This window comes from Monodon monoceros, unplaced genomic scaffold, assembly GCF_005190385.1.
Source record: "Monodon monoceros isolate NGI ecotype Baffin Bay Population unplaced genomic scaffold, NGI_Narwhal_1 Super_Scaffold_3, whole genome shotgun sequence".
Lineage (NCBI taxonomy): Eukaryota > Metazoa > Chordata > Mammalia > Artiodactyla > Monodontidae > Monodon > Monodon monoceros.
The window spans coordinates 9,772,389-9,786,416 of NW_021703780.1; positions in this window are offsets into that span (position 1 = coordinate 9,772,389).

Here is a 14,028-nt window from a genome sequence, read left to right on the forward strand (position 1 = left end):
CTATAATTTCTTGAGATCACCCTCAAAGAAAACTTCCATTCCCCAAAGAAACACAATCAGCAACGGTAAAATGGGTTCTTCTGCTTCCTGGAACAGGACAGGATAAGCCCCCGATTTCCTTGGAATCGTCACCCTGGCAATTGGCTGAGAAGGCAAGAAGAACAGCAGTGTGGACATCCTCCCTGTGTGCCGGGCTGTTTTGTTCTTACCTTGGAGCCAGTGGGGTTAGGGGATGGAGAAATGGGGTTCAGTCTTGATGACTGGTACCACAGACCTGACTGTACTACCTAGTCATCTCACCCACCTGTAGATAATGCCTTCCCAGCTGTGACCAGAGTCAGACTGGCCTGGCCTGGAAGGTAATACAGCCTATACATGGCATGAATATTCTCAAAATCAGCTTTGCTAGAGGAAACAAAAATACAAGCTTTCCAAACACACCTACTCAAAACTTCTATGAACTTATTGTAAAAGAAACCTTTATTTTATTTTTTAAATCTATTTTGTACCAGTAGGAAGTAGGTAACGGAGATCCTTGGTTACCTAACATCCAGCCTGGGGGAAAAAGCATTGACTCAACAAGCCCAGGGTTTCTCTCCTACCAGATCACTACAGGGACCCGATTCACCATAACTGATATAAACGTCCTGCCATTCTGTGGGCACTAGAAAAGCAGGGACACACTCTTTCTAAGGGACAGGTTTTATTTATATCCATTAAGCCATCATTACTAATGATATTATTAGGTTCTTCATATTTATTCTTACATCATTGCCTACTTGATGTTATTGCTTTCCTCAACTCAAAGACTGAGTTGAGAATTTTAATTACAACAGTAATAAAGCTCATTGAAAAAGTTAAATAAGAGATCATAGAAAATGAAACGTCTTTACCTCCGCCCCTCCCCTCCTATCCTCCTGAAGTATTAACTCAATGTTAGAAATTTGGGGGTATGCTTTTCCACATTTCTCTTCTAACAAATACATACAAACAAGTATCAAGGTTTTTAAAATGGAATCATGCTATAGATATGAATCCCACAATTTTCTTTGAAGTTAAAATTTTCTAATTTTTTTTTTTTTTTGGTACGCGGACCTCTCACTGTTGTGGCCTCTCCTGTTGCGGAGCACAGGCTCCAGACGTGCAGGCTCAGTGGCCATGGCTCACGGGCCTAGCCGCTCCGCGGCATGTGGGATCTTCCCGGACTGGGGCACGAACCCGTGTCCCCTGCATCGGCAGGCGGACTCTCAACCACTGCGCCACCAGGGAAGCCCTCTAATATTCTTTATGTGTATAATATGCAGTGCTATTTAGCTTAGCATATAAAAGTTTGACTAAAATTTTCATTGTATCAGTATAAAATAATTTATTTGGATCTCACCTTATTCTTAACATCTTAAACTGATATTTTTGAATAGTTTTATTGACACATAATTATATATCATAAAGTTCATCTGTTTTAATATACAATTTAATGAATTTTAGTATGTTTACCGAGTTGTGCAACCATCTCTAAAACGTGACTTTAAAACATTGCCATCATCCGAAAAACAAACCTCATGCCATCATTCCCCTTTCCCATCCCCAATCTTGAGCAATAAATAATGTAGTTTCTGTTTCAAATTGTTTGCCTGTTTTTGGACATTTCATATAAATGGGATCATACAATTTGTATGGCTTCTTTGAACGTAATGTTTTTGAAGGTTATCCATACTGTAGCTTTTATCAGTACTTTATGCCTTTTTTATTGCCAAATAGTAGTCCTTATATTGATCTTTGCCTAGCATACATTTACCATTTTATTTGTACCCCCAGTAAAATCCTTGTGTTTTAGGTGTCTTGTAAACAGTAAAAGATTACATTTTATCTTTTATCAAATTTGAGAATCTTTGCATTTTTTTCTTTTTAACAAAACAGTTTAATCCACTCACATTTTTATTTTGATACTAATAGAATTTCACTTGTTTCTGTCATCTTGTTTAATGTTTTCTGCTTAATATCTGATATCTTCCACTTTTCTTTTTCCGGAATATTTCTGTTGAACTTTTCCTTTTCTTTTAATTTTGTTTTTCACCCCTGCTTAACATTTGGAAAGTATATAACCTACTTTAAGTCTATGAGTAGTTTCTTTAAAGATGAACTTACATTTCTCCATGTTCGTGAGTGAGATTAGCCTGTAATTTTTTGCTCATTATGTTTTGTTTTGTTTTGTTTTGGATCGAGGTTGTTTTGGCCCTATAAAATGAAGAATATTCCCTTTTTCTATTCTTTATAAAATTTTGGTAAAATTAATGTCTTTTTTTCCCCTAAATGATTGGGAGTTTTCTTTATGGGAAGGCTTTTAATTATGGATTCAATTTCCTTAATAAAAAAATGATTGCAAAGATGTTCTATTTCTTCTTCTATTTCATATTTTCTCTAGGAATTTGTCTATTTCATCTACATTTTCAATAGTATTGGGATAATGTTGTTCTTAACATTCTTACAATCATTGACATTTTTCAGGATTAAATAAATAATTTTATCTTTTTTTTACTTGACATTGGTTATTTCTCCCTTCTCTCTTTTATTCTTGATCAAAGAACTAGCTTTTGGATTTCTTGATTTTCTTTATAGTATTCTTTTATCATTAATATCTCCTCTTTTATTATTGCACTACTTTTTTTTAGCAAAAGGTTAAATTTAAATATAAAAAATTCTGAAAATAAGGGCCCCATAACATTAGAGAATAAATAATATACTTTTAAAATTCAGTTATCCTGGAAATTCTAGGGAGAGGCTCTGGAGATGGAGTGAGAGTGACATTGGGACAGTAAAGACAGCAAGGGACAAGAACACCTTCAAGGGAAGTCTATGGAGCCCATGGAGCCCTGGGATCACGGGCGTCTTCCTTGATCCATGTGTTACATAGATTTGTATTTCTTAATTTCCTAGTTTCCAAACACATAAGTTTTTTCTGTTTATCTTTTTGGGTTGTGTTACCACTTAACTGCCCTGAGTTAGAGAAAATTCACCGTGTGATTTCAATCTAAGTGTCTCAGGTCTTACTTAATGGCCCACTAGATCGTCAAGTTTGCAAATGTTCCATGTGTGTAAAATGAATGTGTGTTCTTAGTCTTTTGATCTCAGTGTTTCATATGTGTTCATCAGGTCAAGTTTTTCGATTGTGTTGTTCAAATTTTCTATATTCTTGCGGACTTTTAGTCTGCTTGTTCTATCCGGCATTGAGAGACATGCTGAAATCTCTGAGTACACCGGAAGATTTGCCTGTTTTTCCTTACAGTTCTGTCAATTTTGCTTTACACATTTTGGAGCAATATTGGGTATATGTCAGCTTAAATTTTTTTGTATCTTCCCTGTTAATTGAAATTTTATCATTAAAGTGCATCTCTTCATATCTAGTAAAGAGATTAGACTTTGCCTTAAAGTCTCATTTGACTGATGTCAATCTAGGGACACTAGTTTTTTGCGGTGACAGTTTATATAGTGTATCTTTTTCTATCATCTTATCTCCAACCATTATATACCCTTATGTTTTAGATGTGTTTTGTCTAAGCAGCTGAGTGTTACATTTTTATTCAGTTTAACATCTTTACCTTTTAATTGGATCATTTAGTCCATCTCCATTTGATGTAATTACTAATATATTCTTTTAAATCTACTGTCTTATTGAGTGCTTTATTAGTTGCCCTATCTACTTTATGTTGCTTTTTATCCTCCATTTTTTAACTTCTTTTGGACTAATTATTTTTATTCTTTGCTTTTTCCGCTACTAGTTTGGAAGCAGTACACTCATTAATTATTCTTTTAGGGATTGGCCTAGAGGTTAGAGCAGTCATTCTTGACTTATCAAACTCTGATACTAATTTATAACTTTTATTCTTTTTCAGGAAAATACACGAACATTACAACACTTTCATTTTATTTGTCCTGTTCTCAGACTCTTCCCTTTTTATTACTACCTGCTCTTTTTTTTTTTTAATTTTTATTTATTTATTTATTTATTTTTGGCTGTGTTGGGTCTTTGTTTCTGTGCGAGGGTTTTCTCTAGTTGCGGCAAGCGGGGGCCACTCTTCATCGCAGTGCGCGGGCCTCTCACTGTCGCGGCCTCTCCTGTTGCGGAGCACAGGCTCCAGACGCGCAGGCTCAGTAGTTGTGGCTCATGGACCTAGTTGCTCCGTGGCATGTGGGATCTTCCCAGACCAGGGCTCGAACCTGTGTCCCCTGCATTGGCAGGCAGATTCTCAACCACTCTGCCACCAGGGAAGCCCAACTCTTATTTTAATAGATGTGATGTACTCTCAGATCCTACTGAGAATATAGAGCAGAGATTTTTTAAGTAGCCTTTTGCTTCTTGCAGTAAATAAAGAAGTTGGTAAGGAAGAAAGGAGACTCGCTCGTCTCAAATTCATCCCCTTTTCTGAACCTCCAAGTCTTTTCGTATGTCTGGTGATTTGTTGCTGTTTCTTTTTAGCTCTTCCTTATAGAGGAGGGTCTTTTTATTTGTCCAGTATTGGTAGTCTAGATGGGTTTTATTGGAAGCTCTGTGGGTTGCTTTGCTAAACTGTATAAAAAATGGAAGCAACTCTTTCTCTCACTGAGTACACAGCCTTTTGTTATATGACTTTTCAACTTCTCCTATCAAGGTTTGGAGTCTGTCTCCCTACTTCTCAATTTGGGCTGGCCTTTGACTTCCTTTGACAAGCAAAATATGGCAGGGTCATATACCAATTCCAAGCCAAGGCCTCAAGAGGTTTTGTGCATTTTGGTTCTTTCTCTTGAATTTGGCGGAACCACCAAATAAAGAGCCAGCTAGACTGCTGGAGGATGAGAGGCCACGTGAAGACCAGGAGGCATCACAGCTGAGGCCTTCCTAAATCAACCAGCCTCAGCCAGCCCAGTAGCTGATGGTACCCATAAGTGAACCCAGCCAAGACCAGAATAATCACCTAGATAAGCCAGCCAAACTGCAAACCTGCAGAATTGTGGGCTAAAGAAATATTTTAAGTTACTAAATTTGGGGGTGGTTTGTTATGCAACAAAAGCTAACAGGCACAAATCCCTATTCAAACCTTTTAGACTCAGAAGAAAGGACGGAAAGAAAAGTTTGGATTTATTTTCTCATGTTTTAATTTGGAGGCTTAGGCATCCAGCAGTCGGTCAGGTAGGGAGGTGGTCAGATGGATGGCGAGTTTCAGTGACCTGCTAAGACTACATGGTGCTAGGTGATCAGTAAACCATGGTAGGCCTTATCCTCAACCAGCAGTAATCAAGTGGTAATCAGGAGAAAGTCAGTGGGCCAGAGGGCTGTTTCTATAGCATTGTGGCCTCTGCGAAAGCCCATGCCCCTCTATGTACACATCCATAGCATGAACTAGTACACCCATTTGACTTGACCTATTGTGCTAAGAAGATCAAGGGAATGTAAGAGCATGGGACATCCAAACAAAAGAACAAAAAATAGGAGAAACTTTCAAATGATGATTCTTTGTACTGCAAGCTCCTTAAGCCTGAGTTATCTCTACAATGCAATCCAGTAGAAAAGTCTGACAAAAGTTTGGAGCCACTCACTCAAGCCAGGAAGTTTTACTGAATGCCTAATACTTGTGGTATAGTTTTAAGAGCTAGAAAAATAATTATAATAAATCAGATATTTCCTCAGTATGGCCTCAATGAGGGCTTTCCTCAAGGAAAAGGTGGGCTAGGAGGGAGTAAGGCAAGTATTTTAATATGGTAATATTTTAATATTGGTAATGTTATTTTAATAATGTTTCAATAATGGTACTACATCCTCAGAATTGGCGGGTACCATCTGGAAGTGTGAATCCCACAGGAATTCAGTGGAAAGTAGGGATCAGTTGATGATTCGTCAAAGGGGAGTCATCTGATCTTGAAGGAAAAGCAAGATTTGGATTAAGAAATGACTTCAGCGTGGGGTGGGAGGAGATGGAGGCTCTTTCAGCCCAGACACTGAAGAAGGAAGCTTAAATCACAGTCCATACATCTTATATTTAGGAGGCAACATGAAGGTTGACAGAAGACCAAGCAGGAAGTGGAGAACTAGCTATGTGACCCAACAAAGTCGCTAAGTCTTGGCTTCCATTTTGTCTCCTGTGAAATTCAGGTGTTAAAGTTGATGTCTAAGTTTCCTGCCAATTCTAAAATTCTGAAGGGCTTGGAACAAAACACCGTTGTATTTTAAGTCATTAAATAGAGTCGTAGTCATAGTTTCATTTTCACAGCCTATTGTTGGTCACATTCTTGATTTATTTAACATCAAATCCTCATTTGAGAATGCAATAGCTAATTATAACACTAAAATGATGGAAAATTTGATTTGCCTTGCAACAATATATTCTGACAGGAGCTCTAGGAAGGCCTTATGGTAACCAAAACACAAACTTTGTGCATTAATAACGTGTACAGTAGAAATTGGAAAATGTGTGAGAGGGAACTGAATTGTTAGATATATCTATAAAATAAGGGTTAAAGGCTCTAGGAAGAAAAAAAAGATTAAAAAAGTAAAATGATACCTTAAGTGTAAAAATGAGACTGATTATAGAAAGAGGAATTAGAAAAAGAAATGAAATTTTTGTTGAAATTTGATTATGCTATAAAGGAAGCTTCAGAGCTTGTTAATCATGTTTAGTTTTGTCTCAATAAGAATAAAAGCAGATACAGCCACTATGGCGAACAGTGTGGAGGTTCCTTAGAAAACTAAAAATAGAACTACCATACGAGCCAGCAATCCCACTACTGGGCATATACCCTGAGAAAACCATAATTCAAAAAGAGTCATGTACCACAATGTTCACTGCAGCTCTATTTACAATAGCCAGGACATGGAAGCTACCTAAGTGTCCAACGACAGATGAATGGATAAAGAAGATGTGGGACATCTATACAATGGAATATTACTCAGCCATAAAAAGAAATGAAATTGAATTATTTATAGTGAATTGGATGGACCTAGAGTCTGTCATACAGAGTGAAGTCAGTCAGAAAGAGAAAAACAAATACTGTATGCTAACACATATATATGGAATCTAAAAAAAAAATGGTTATGAAGAACCTAGGGGCAGGACAGGAATAAAGACACAGATGTAGAGAATGGACTTGAGGACACAGGGGTGGGGGGGAAGGGTAAGCTGGGATGAAGTGAGAGAGTGGCATGGACTTATATACACTACCAAATGTAAAATAGATAGCTAGTGGGAAGCAGCCGCATAGCACAGGGAGATCAGCTCAGTGCTTTGTGACCACCTAGAGGAGGGAGGGAGATGCAATAGGGAGGACATGTGGGGATATATGTATATGTATAGCTGGTTCACTTTGTTACAAAGCAGAAGCTAACACACCATTGCAAAGCAATTATACTCCAATAAAGATGTTAAAAAATAAAAATAAAAACAGAAAGAAGTGGAACTCTGAAGTTACACTGATTAATAACTGAGATATACTTACATGCATAAGGATTTAATAATCTACCCTGACTGCAGTAGTGTATAAAATCATAAAAATATATTCAAACATTATTTTCAGTACATATAATTTTAAACATTTAAAAAGTATTTTGATGGTATTCTGATACCTCTAAAGGTGTAATTAAATCTCCATTTACCTTCAAGTGCAAAACTTTTATGTTTTAGCTAAAGTAGTGGTCATCATCCAGATTGTCTCTAGACACCATCCCTAGGTATATTAAATAATACTGAGTCCACACGTATATTAAAATAAAGTAGGATACAGTTTGACATGTTCCTGAACTCCTTCCTGAACCCTGACCTTTTTTCAATAGACTTGGAAGTCTGTTATTTAAAGCATCTCAAGTTAAAATGCTGTCATTTTCCATTAGAAAGTAGGTTATTGATTTTTCTTCCTTGTTCACCCACTGTCACTGACCCATATCCTGTTAAGAGCAAAAGAGCTGTGGCATCAGATGGAGGGTAAGGGTAGTAGAAAGCCTCCGGAAATTCCGTGCTGAAAAAAATGGATTGATGACCATGTGCTAGGGTAGAGGATAAAATTCCTAAGACTGAATAACCTAGCATTTCATTCAGACACAAGTTAAACATTACACAAAGGAGCTGGTCTTTTTTTTTTTTTTTTCAAAAATCAGACATATAGTTTCTCGGTTCTAAAGCATATTTGTGTCTGCTGGCAGACAAGTACCGGTAATTGCCTCCAGGTGTTTGCCTGCAGGAAGTTATTGAAATTCAGTGCTAGTAATCGCAGTTTCCTCAGCAGCAAAAACTAACCTACAGGAACCTCCTAGGCACAGGTATATTCTAGAATAACAATGCCAGCCAGTTTAAAGGCCATAGACCCAGAAGGCCCAGTTTAACAGGGAACAAATTAACTAAAACAAGATTCAGGGTGTATTTTTAAACTATTATCAAAAATTTAAGATTTAAAAAAATACGTTCTTGGTTTTAAAAAAGTTTGTAAACTTGTTTCTTTTTCATAAATTTTTACTCATTTATGCTAACTGCGTAGTAGATTCCCCCCACCCAAAGGGAATTACAAGAATATATTTCTTTAAGTTCTGTTTTTATGAAAGCTCATGTTAAAAAATAATTCATTATTAAAAACTAATCTGGATCTTTATTCCACTGTGAATAGATACCCTATGGTATTTAATTTATCTATTTTTTATTGAAGTATAGGTGGTTTATAATATTATATTAGTTTTGAGTGTACAACATAGTGATTCAGTATTTTCATAGATTGTACTCCACTTAAAGTTTTTACAAAATAATGGCTATATTTCCCTGTTCTGTACAATATATCCTAAACATCATAATTAATCCTATACCCCTATCTTGCTCCTCCCCAAGATTAACCATTAGCATTTAGCTCATTTCCTCCACTCAAATGACAATAACATTTTGAAAGGCACAAATCTATGAAGACAGAATAAACAAGAATGAAGACAACAGCAACAAAAATTTGGAAGCTGGGTACAGATCTGAGAAAGCTAAATTCTAAGTCAGCTATGGGAAAAGTTGAGAAGTAGCCTGATTTGGGGGAAAATTTTTCAAATAAAGATCCAGGAATGGGCATCATTAGGTACCTCTGGAAGTTCTGTTGCACGTGAGGTTGTTTAAGGAGGAGCTGGACCTCCAGATCCCCTCCCTTGTTCCATGCAACAGGTCAACTGCCAACCCCAGCAGATGACTGGAGAAAATGATTTCCTGCAGACAGACATGCAGAGGGTACAGTCCTAAAAACAGTAGGGTTGAGCTTACAAACTGAGTGCTAGGATTTCCTTCTCCTTTTCTGGTCTGAAACACTGGTGGACACACACACACACACACACACACACACACGCACGCACATCCATCCAGGCAGGTGATTGAAGTCTTCTCTAGAGAATTTGACCAGAGTAAGAGAAAAGATCTGAAAATACTGACACTGAGGGCTCCACCAGGAAGAGCAAAGCCAGATCAGCATACACTGAAGTCCCTGGTGAATAAACACTAGTCACACACTCATGTATTGAGCTTTCAGTTTGCAGTCCCTGTGTGAACATCCAGACAAGGATCACCAGGATCTACTTCTCCTGTGAGAGAGGCTGAAACAAATAATCAGCAATGGGAGAAAACAGAGGCTGCGGGGAGAATAAAACTGGAAAACTAATGTTAATACACTCAGGGAGAAGTTATGGCATGTAGAAGACAAGAAACAGATGCTATTTTATAAATTTATTTATTTTATTTATTTATTTTTGGTGGCGTTGGGTCTTCGTCGCTGCATGCAGGCTTCCTCTAGTTGCAGCGAGCGGGGGCTACCCTTCCTTGCGGTGCGCGGGCTTCTCATTGCAGTGGCTTCTCTTGTTGCGGAGCACAGGGTCTAGGCGCGTGGGCTTCAGTAGTTGTGGCATGTGGGCTCAGTAGTTGTGGCTCACAGACTCTAGAGCGCAGGGTCAGTAGTTGTGGCCCATGGGCTTAGTTGCTCCGCAGCATGTGGGATCTTCCTGGACCAGGGCTTGAACCCATGTCCCCTGCATTGGCAGGCGGATTCTTAAGCACTGTGCCACCAGGGAAGCCCAAAGATGCTATTCTAGAAAAAGAATATTTGGGGGGTAAAGAGCCCGTAGAAATTAAAAACAGAATTGTGGAAATAAAAAATTCAATAGAAGAATTGGAAGATAAGGTAGAGGAAATCTTCCAGAAGTGGAGCCAAAATGGGAAATAGAGGATGAAAGATAGGAAAACTAGAGGGCACGTCCAGGAGGTCAAACACCTGTCTGATACGAGTTCCACAGAGAAAACTGAGCAAACAGAGAAGAGAAGACGCCCAATGAAATAACTCAGTACTTCCCCAAACACAAGGACATGTGATTTTAGATCAAAATAAACCCAGCACCAGAGATAATAATAAACCTACACGAAGATACATCATTGTGAAATTTCAGAACTCTAGAGATACAAAATATACCAAGAGCTTCTAGAAAGAAGAGTTTTCATAAGAAGAATCGAGATTCAGAATGGCAGGACATTTCTCAACAGTAATGCTCAAAGCTAGAAGACAATGAATTAATGCCTTCAAAATTCTGAGCAAACATCTTTTCCACCCTAGAATTCTTATCCTGACAAATTATAAATTAAGTGTGAAGGTAGAATAATGACATTCTCAGATGTTCCAAGTCTCCAAAAGTTTTCTTTTCTATGAATCCTTTCTTAGGAAGCCCCCTGGTGGGTGGGCACCACCCAAATAAGGCAGTCAAGAGATCCAGGAGGTGGTGCCCCAGTTGAGAAACCAGGGAAAGGCAATCCCCAGGATGATGGTAGAGGGGATCCCCCAGGAAAACAGTAACACGTCAGGCCTTGGGGTCACTCTTCAGAACACAAGTCAAGAAGCTGCGGGACAGAGCTAGTCACTAAGACCAAATTAATACTGTACTGAGTAAGTTTGAATGTATTAAGGTGGCATTTACCCATCTTAGAATGAATTAACAAATACAAAGCAAAGGCACGAATTAGGCAATTATTTTCACCGGGGAAATAAAAAGAGAGAGCATTGTAGTATGTGATATGGTCTAGCTGTGAATAGTGTTCAGAATAACACACGTAGTCATGTGATAATGTATCTGTAAACACTTTTGGTCCAAGGAAAATGATAATCTCTGTGGGGCAAAAGGGGGGCGGCCATTGTAACCGTTCGTGCTGCAGGATAGAGAGAGTGGTGGTGATAGAGATAAAGGCTCATGTTTCAGAGTGAGAAGTCAGTAGATGAGTCTAAATTGAAAGGTCAAAAATTAGCAATGTGCATTTCTTACTTATAGTTACAAATGTCAACATTAAAGAATTGGCCAAAAGGATTGAGAATATTTGCATCTAAGGAGTGGGAAAATATGAGAATGGAGGTGATCGAAATCTGCTTTTTTTCATAGCATACGTTATAATATTTGACTTTTTAAACTTTAAACTTTGATGAAAAATTGTACATTAATGTAAAAAAAAGCTCAGGTTAAAAAATATACTCCAGAAATCTTTGAGTGAATTATTCCTGAAGATGTGGCTAAAGTGGATCGTTTATCCGACGAAGACCATACCTCCCTGCTTCTTCATTCATTAATACAGTGATGCTGTGAATGAACATTTGTTGAATGACTGCTTGTGCAAAGTACCATGTGAGATACCATGGAAAAGGTAAATAGGAAGGAATACTACATGATTTCCTTCCTCATGTTGCTTGAAAACAATAGGAAAGATGTGAAACAAGTTTTTACATGTTTATATGAATAAATGAAAAAAAAGATGTGGTGGTAGGGGAACTACATGTGATGGTATAAAAGAAACAGATTGGGACATTTTCCTGTTGGATGTGGCAATTTGAGTTGAACACTGAACAAAGAGGTAGACCAGATAATACTAACATGAGCAATATCATAAAGAAAGGAAATGTTTCAACCAGTTGGGATGGTTGCAAATTACTCAATATAATGAGAACAAGGAATGACAGTGTTAACTCCAAGGGAGCAGGGACTTGTGGGTCTTGTTCATCACTGTATTCTCAGCACCTAGAACACTGCCTGGCGTATAATAGATGCCCAATAAACATTTGCCCAATGAGTGGCTTGATAGGATTGGAGAGAAAAATGAAGAGTTGTTAACGGAGGGCCTTGAGGCCATGTTAAGAAATTTAGACTGTGTGGAATAAGAAAATATTTGAAGAGAAGATTTTCAGAGTTCTAATTTTGATGGCTGAATTCAGGATAAATTGGAAACATGAGAGATGTCAGGTTAGTTGGGAAGAAATGAGAAATAAAGGACTAAATAATACACAGTAGCCACTAAAGTAGAAGGGAAGAAACAGTTATTGAAGAAGCTTGCCGTGATTTTATGTACATATACTAAGTCTGGGGTTAGAAAATCTGAGTTTAAAACTTGTCTCTGTCATTTAATGTGTGTGAAAATCCTGACAAGTCAGAAATTCTTTTATGAATATCAGTTTCCTTATTAGTAAAATCAGAAAATTTTAAAAATCCTTTACCTGTTGTCTAAAGGGTATCAGGTAACTTTCAAGGATATCTAAATATTGGGTTGGCCAAAAAGTTCATTCAGGTTTTTTCCGTAAGATGTTATGGAAAAACCCGAATGAATTTTTTGACCAATGCAATGCATTAAGGAAGGATAAATTGAGTGGAACAAAGGAAGAGAAAACCTTAAGAGTGGAAACAGGATATTCAAAGCCTTTTTTTTTTTTTTTTTTTTTTTTTGCGGTACGCGGGCCTCTCACTGTTGTGGCCTCTCCCGCTGCGGAGCACAGGCTCCGGACGCGCAGGCTCAGCAGCCATGGCTCACGGGCCCAGCCGCTCCGCAGCATGTGGGATCTTCCCAGACCGGGGCACGAACCCGCGTCCCCTGCATCGGCAGGCAGACTCAACCACTACACCACCAGGGAAGCCCGGTATAGTATTATTAATTAAAGTCCCTGGTTTACACTCGAGTTCACTCCTTGTGTTGTACCATTCTGTGGAACCCATAGCTTTTTAATCTACCATTTTAAATTGTATTAAAGAAAGTCTAAGAAGGTGAGGCTCATGATTAAAGATGATTATCACAAAGTACCTGATTAGAAAATTCACCAGTCTTTGAAGTAGAACCAACAAAACTGTAGATTCTTTACCCTAGAGTGGAGTTTATTGAGCTCGTCCAGCACAGTCACTTCACAGGTAAAAACTAAAACCCAATGAGGCATCAATGTTAATGATGAAAGTCACTACCTACCTATGTTTCACACACACACACACACACACACACACAAGTATTGGACACAAAATGCAATAGCCTGTGGATCTCATTTCCCTGTAAGGATGCTTCATGGATAACATCGAGTCGGTTATTAATTAATTAGTAAGGAAGACTAAAGGGGGGGGTATGTGGAATTATAAGAGTTGTCTATTCTAAACAATTTAGACCGGAAGATAGAAACCTAAAAAAAGTTAAACAATGGCACTTAGTGTTGCAGACATGATTAACTACCTAATTGAGAGTATGCCAGTTTTATATGAGTCTATCGGCCCGTCTCATGGAGTGGTCACAGGAAGGCTACCATTCAGCTGGATCTTAGAGAATGGGCAGGGTCTGGATGAGCAAAGGGGAGGAAGGCGGGCACTCTTTGTAGTGACAGTGATTGGAAATAGGGGAAAAAGGAAGCATCAAACTCATTGCAGAAACAGCAAGTGGAAACATTTAGCTGCAATGAAGACTTTATTTAGGGAAGGAGCTGATGATAATGCTGGAAATGCACACTTGGATCGCACTGTGGTTTGAAAGGCAGCTCGGAATATGGGCTGCATCTTGTAGTTAGACGGGAGCTACTGGGTTTCTTTAGTCAAGGAGTTACATGATCAAAGCATTATTTTTAGGAGATAATTAGTGCCTGATTAAGTGAAGCTGGGAATGTTTGGACTCTAGCCCTATCTTTTCCAAGTTGTTTTCATGATGGACAACTGTGTTCTTTCCCCAGACTCCAATGTTAATATTGGCAACACTGGAGTACTACTGAATTAATCTACTA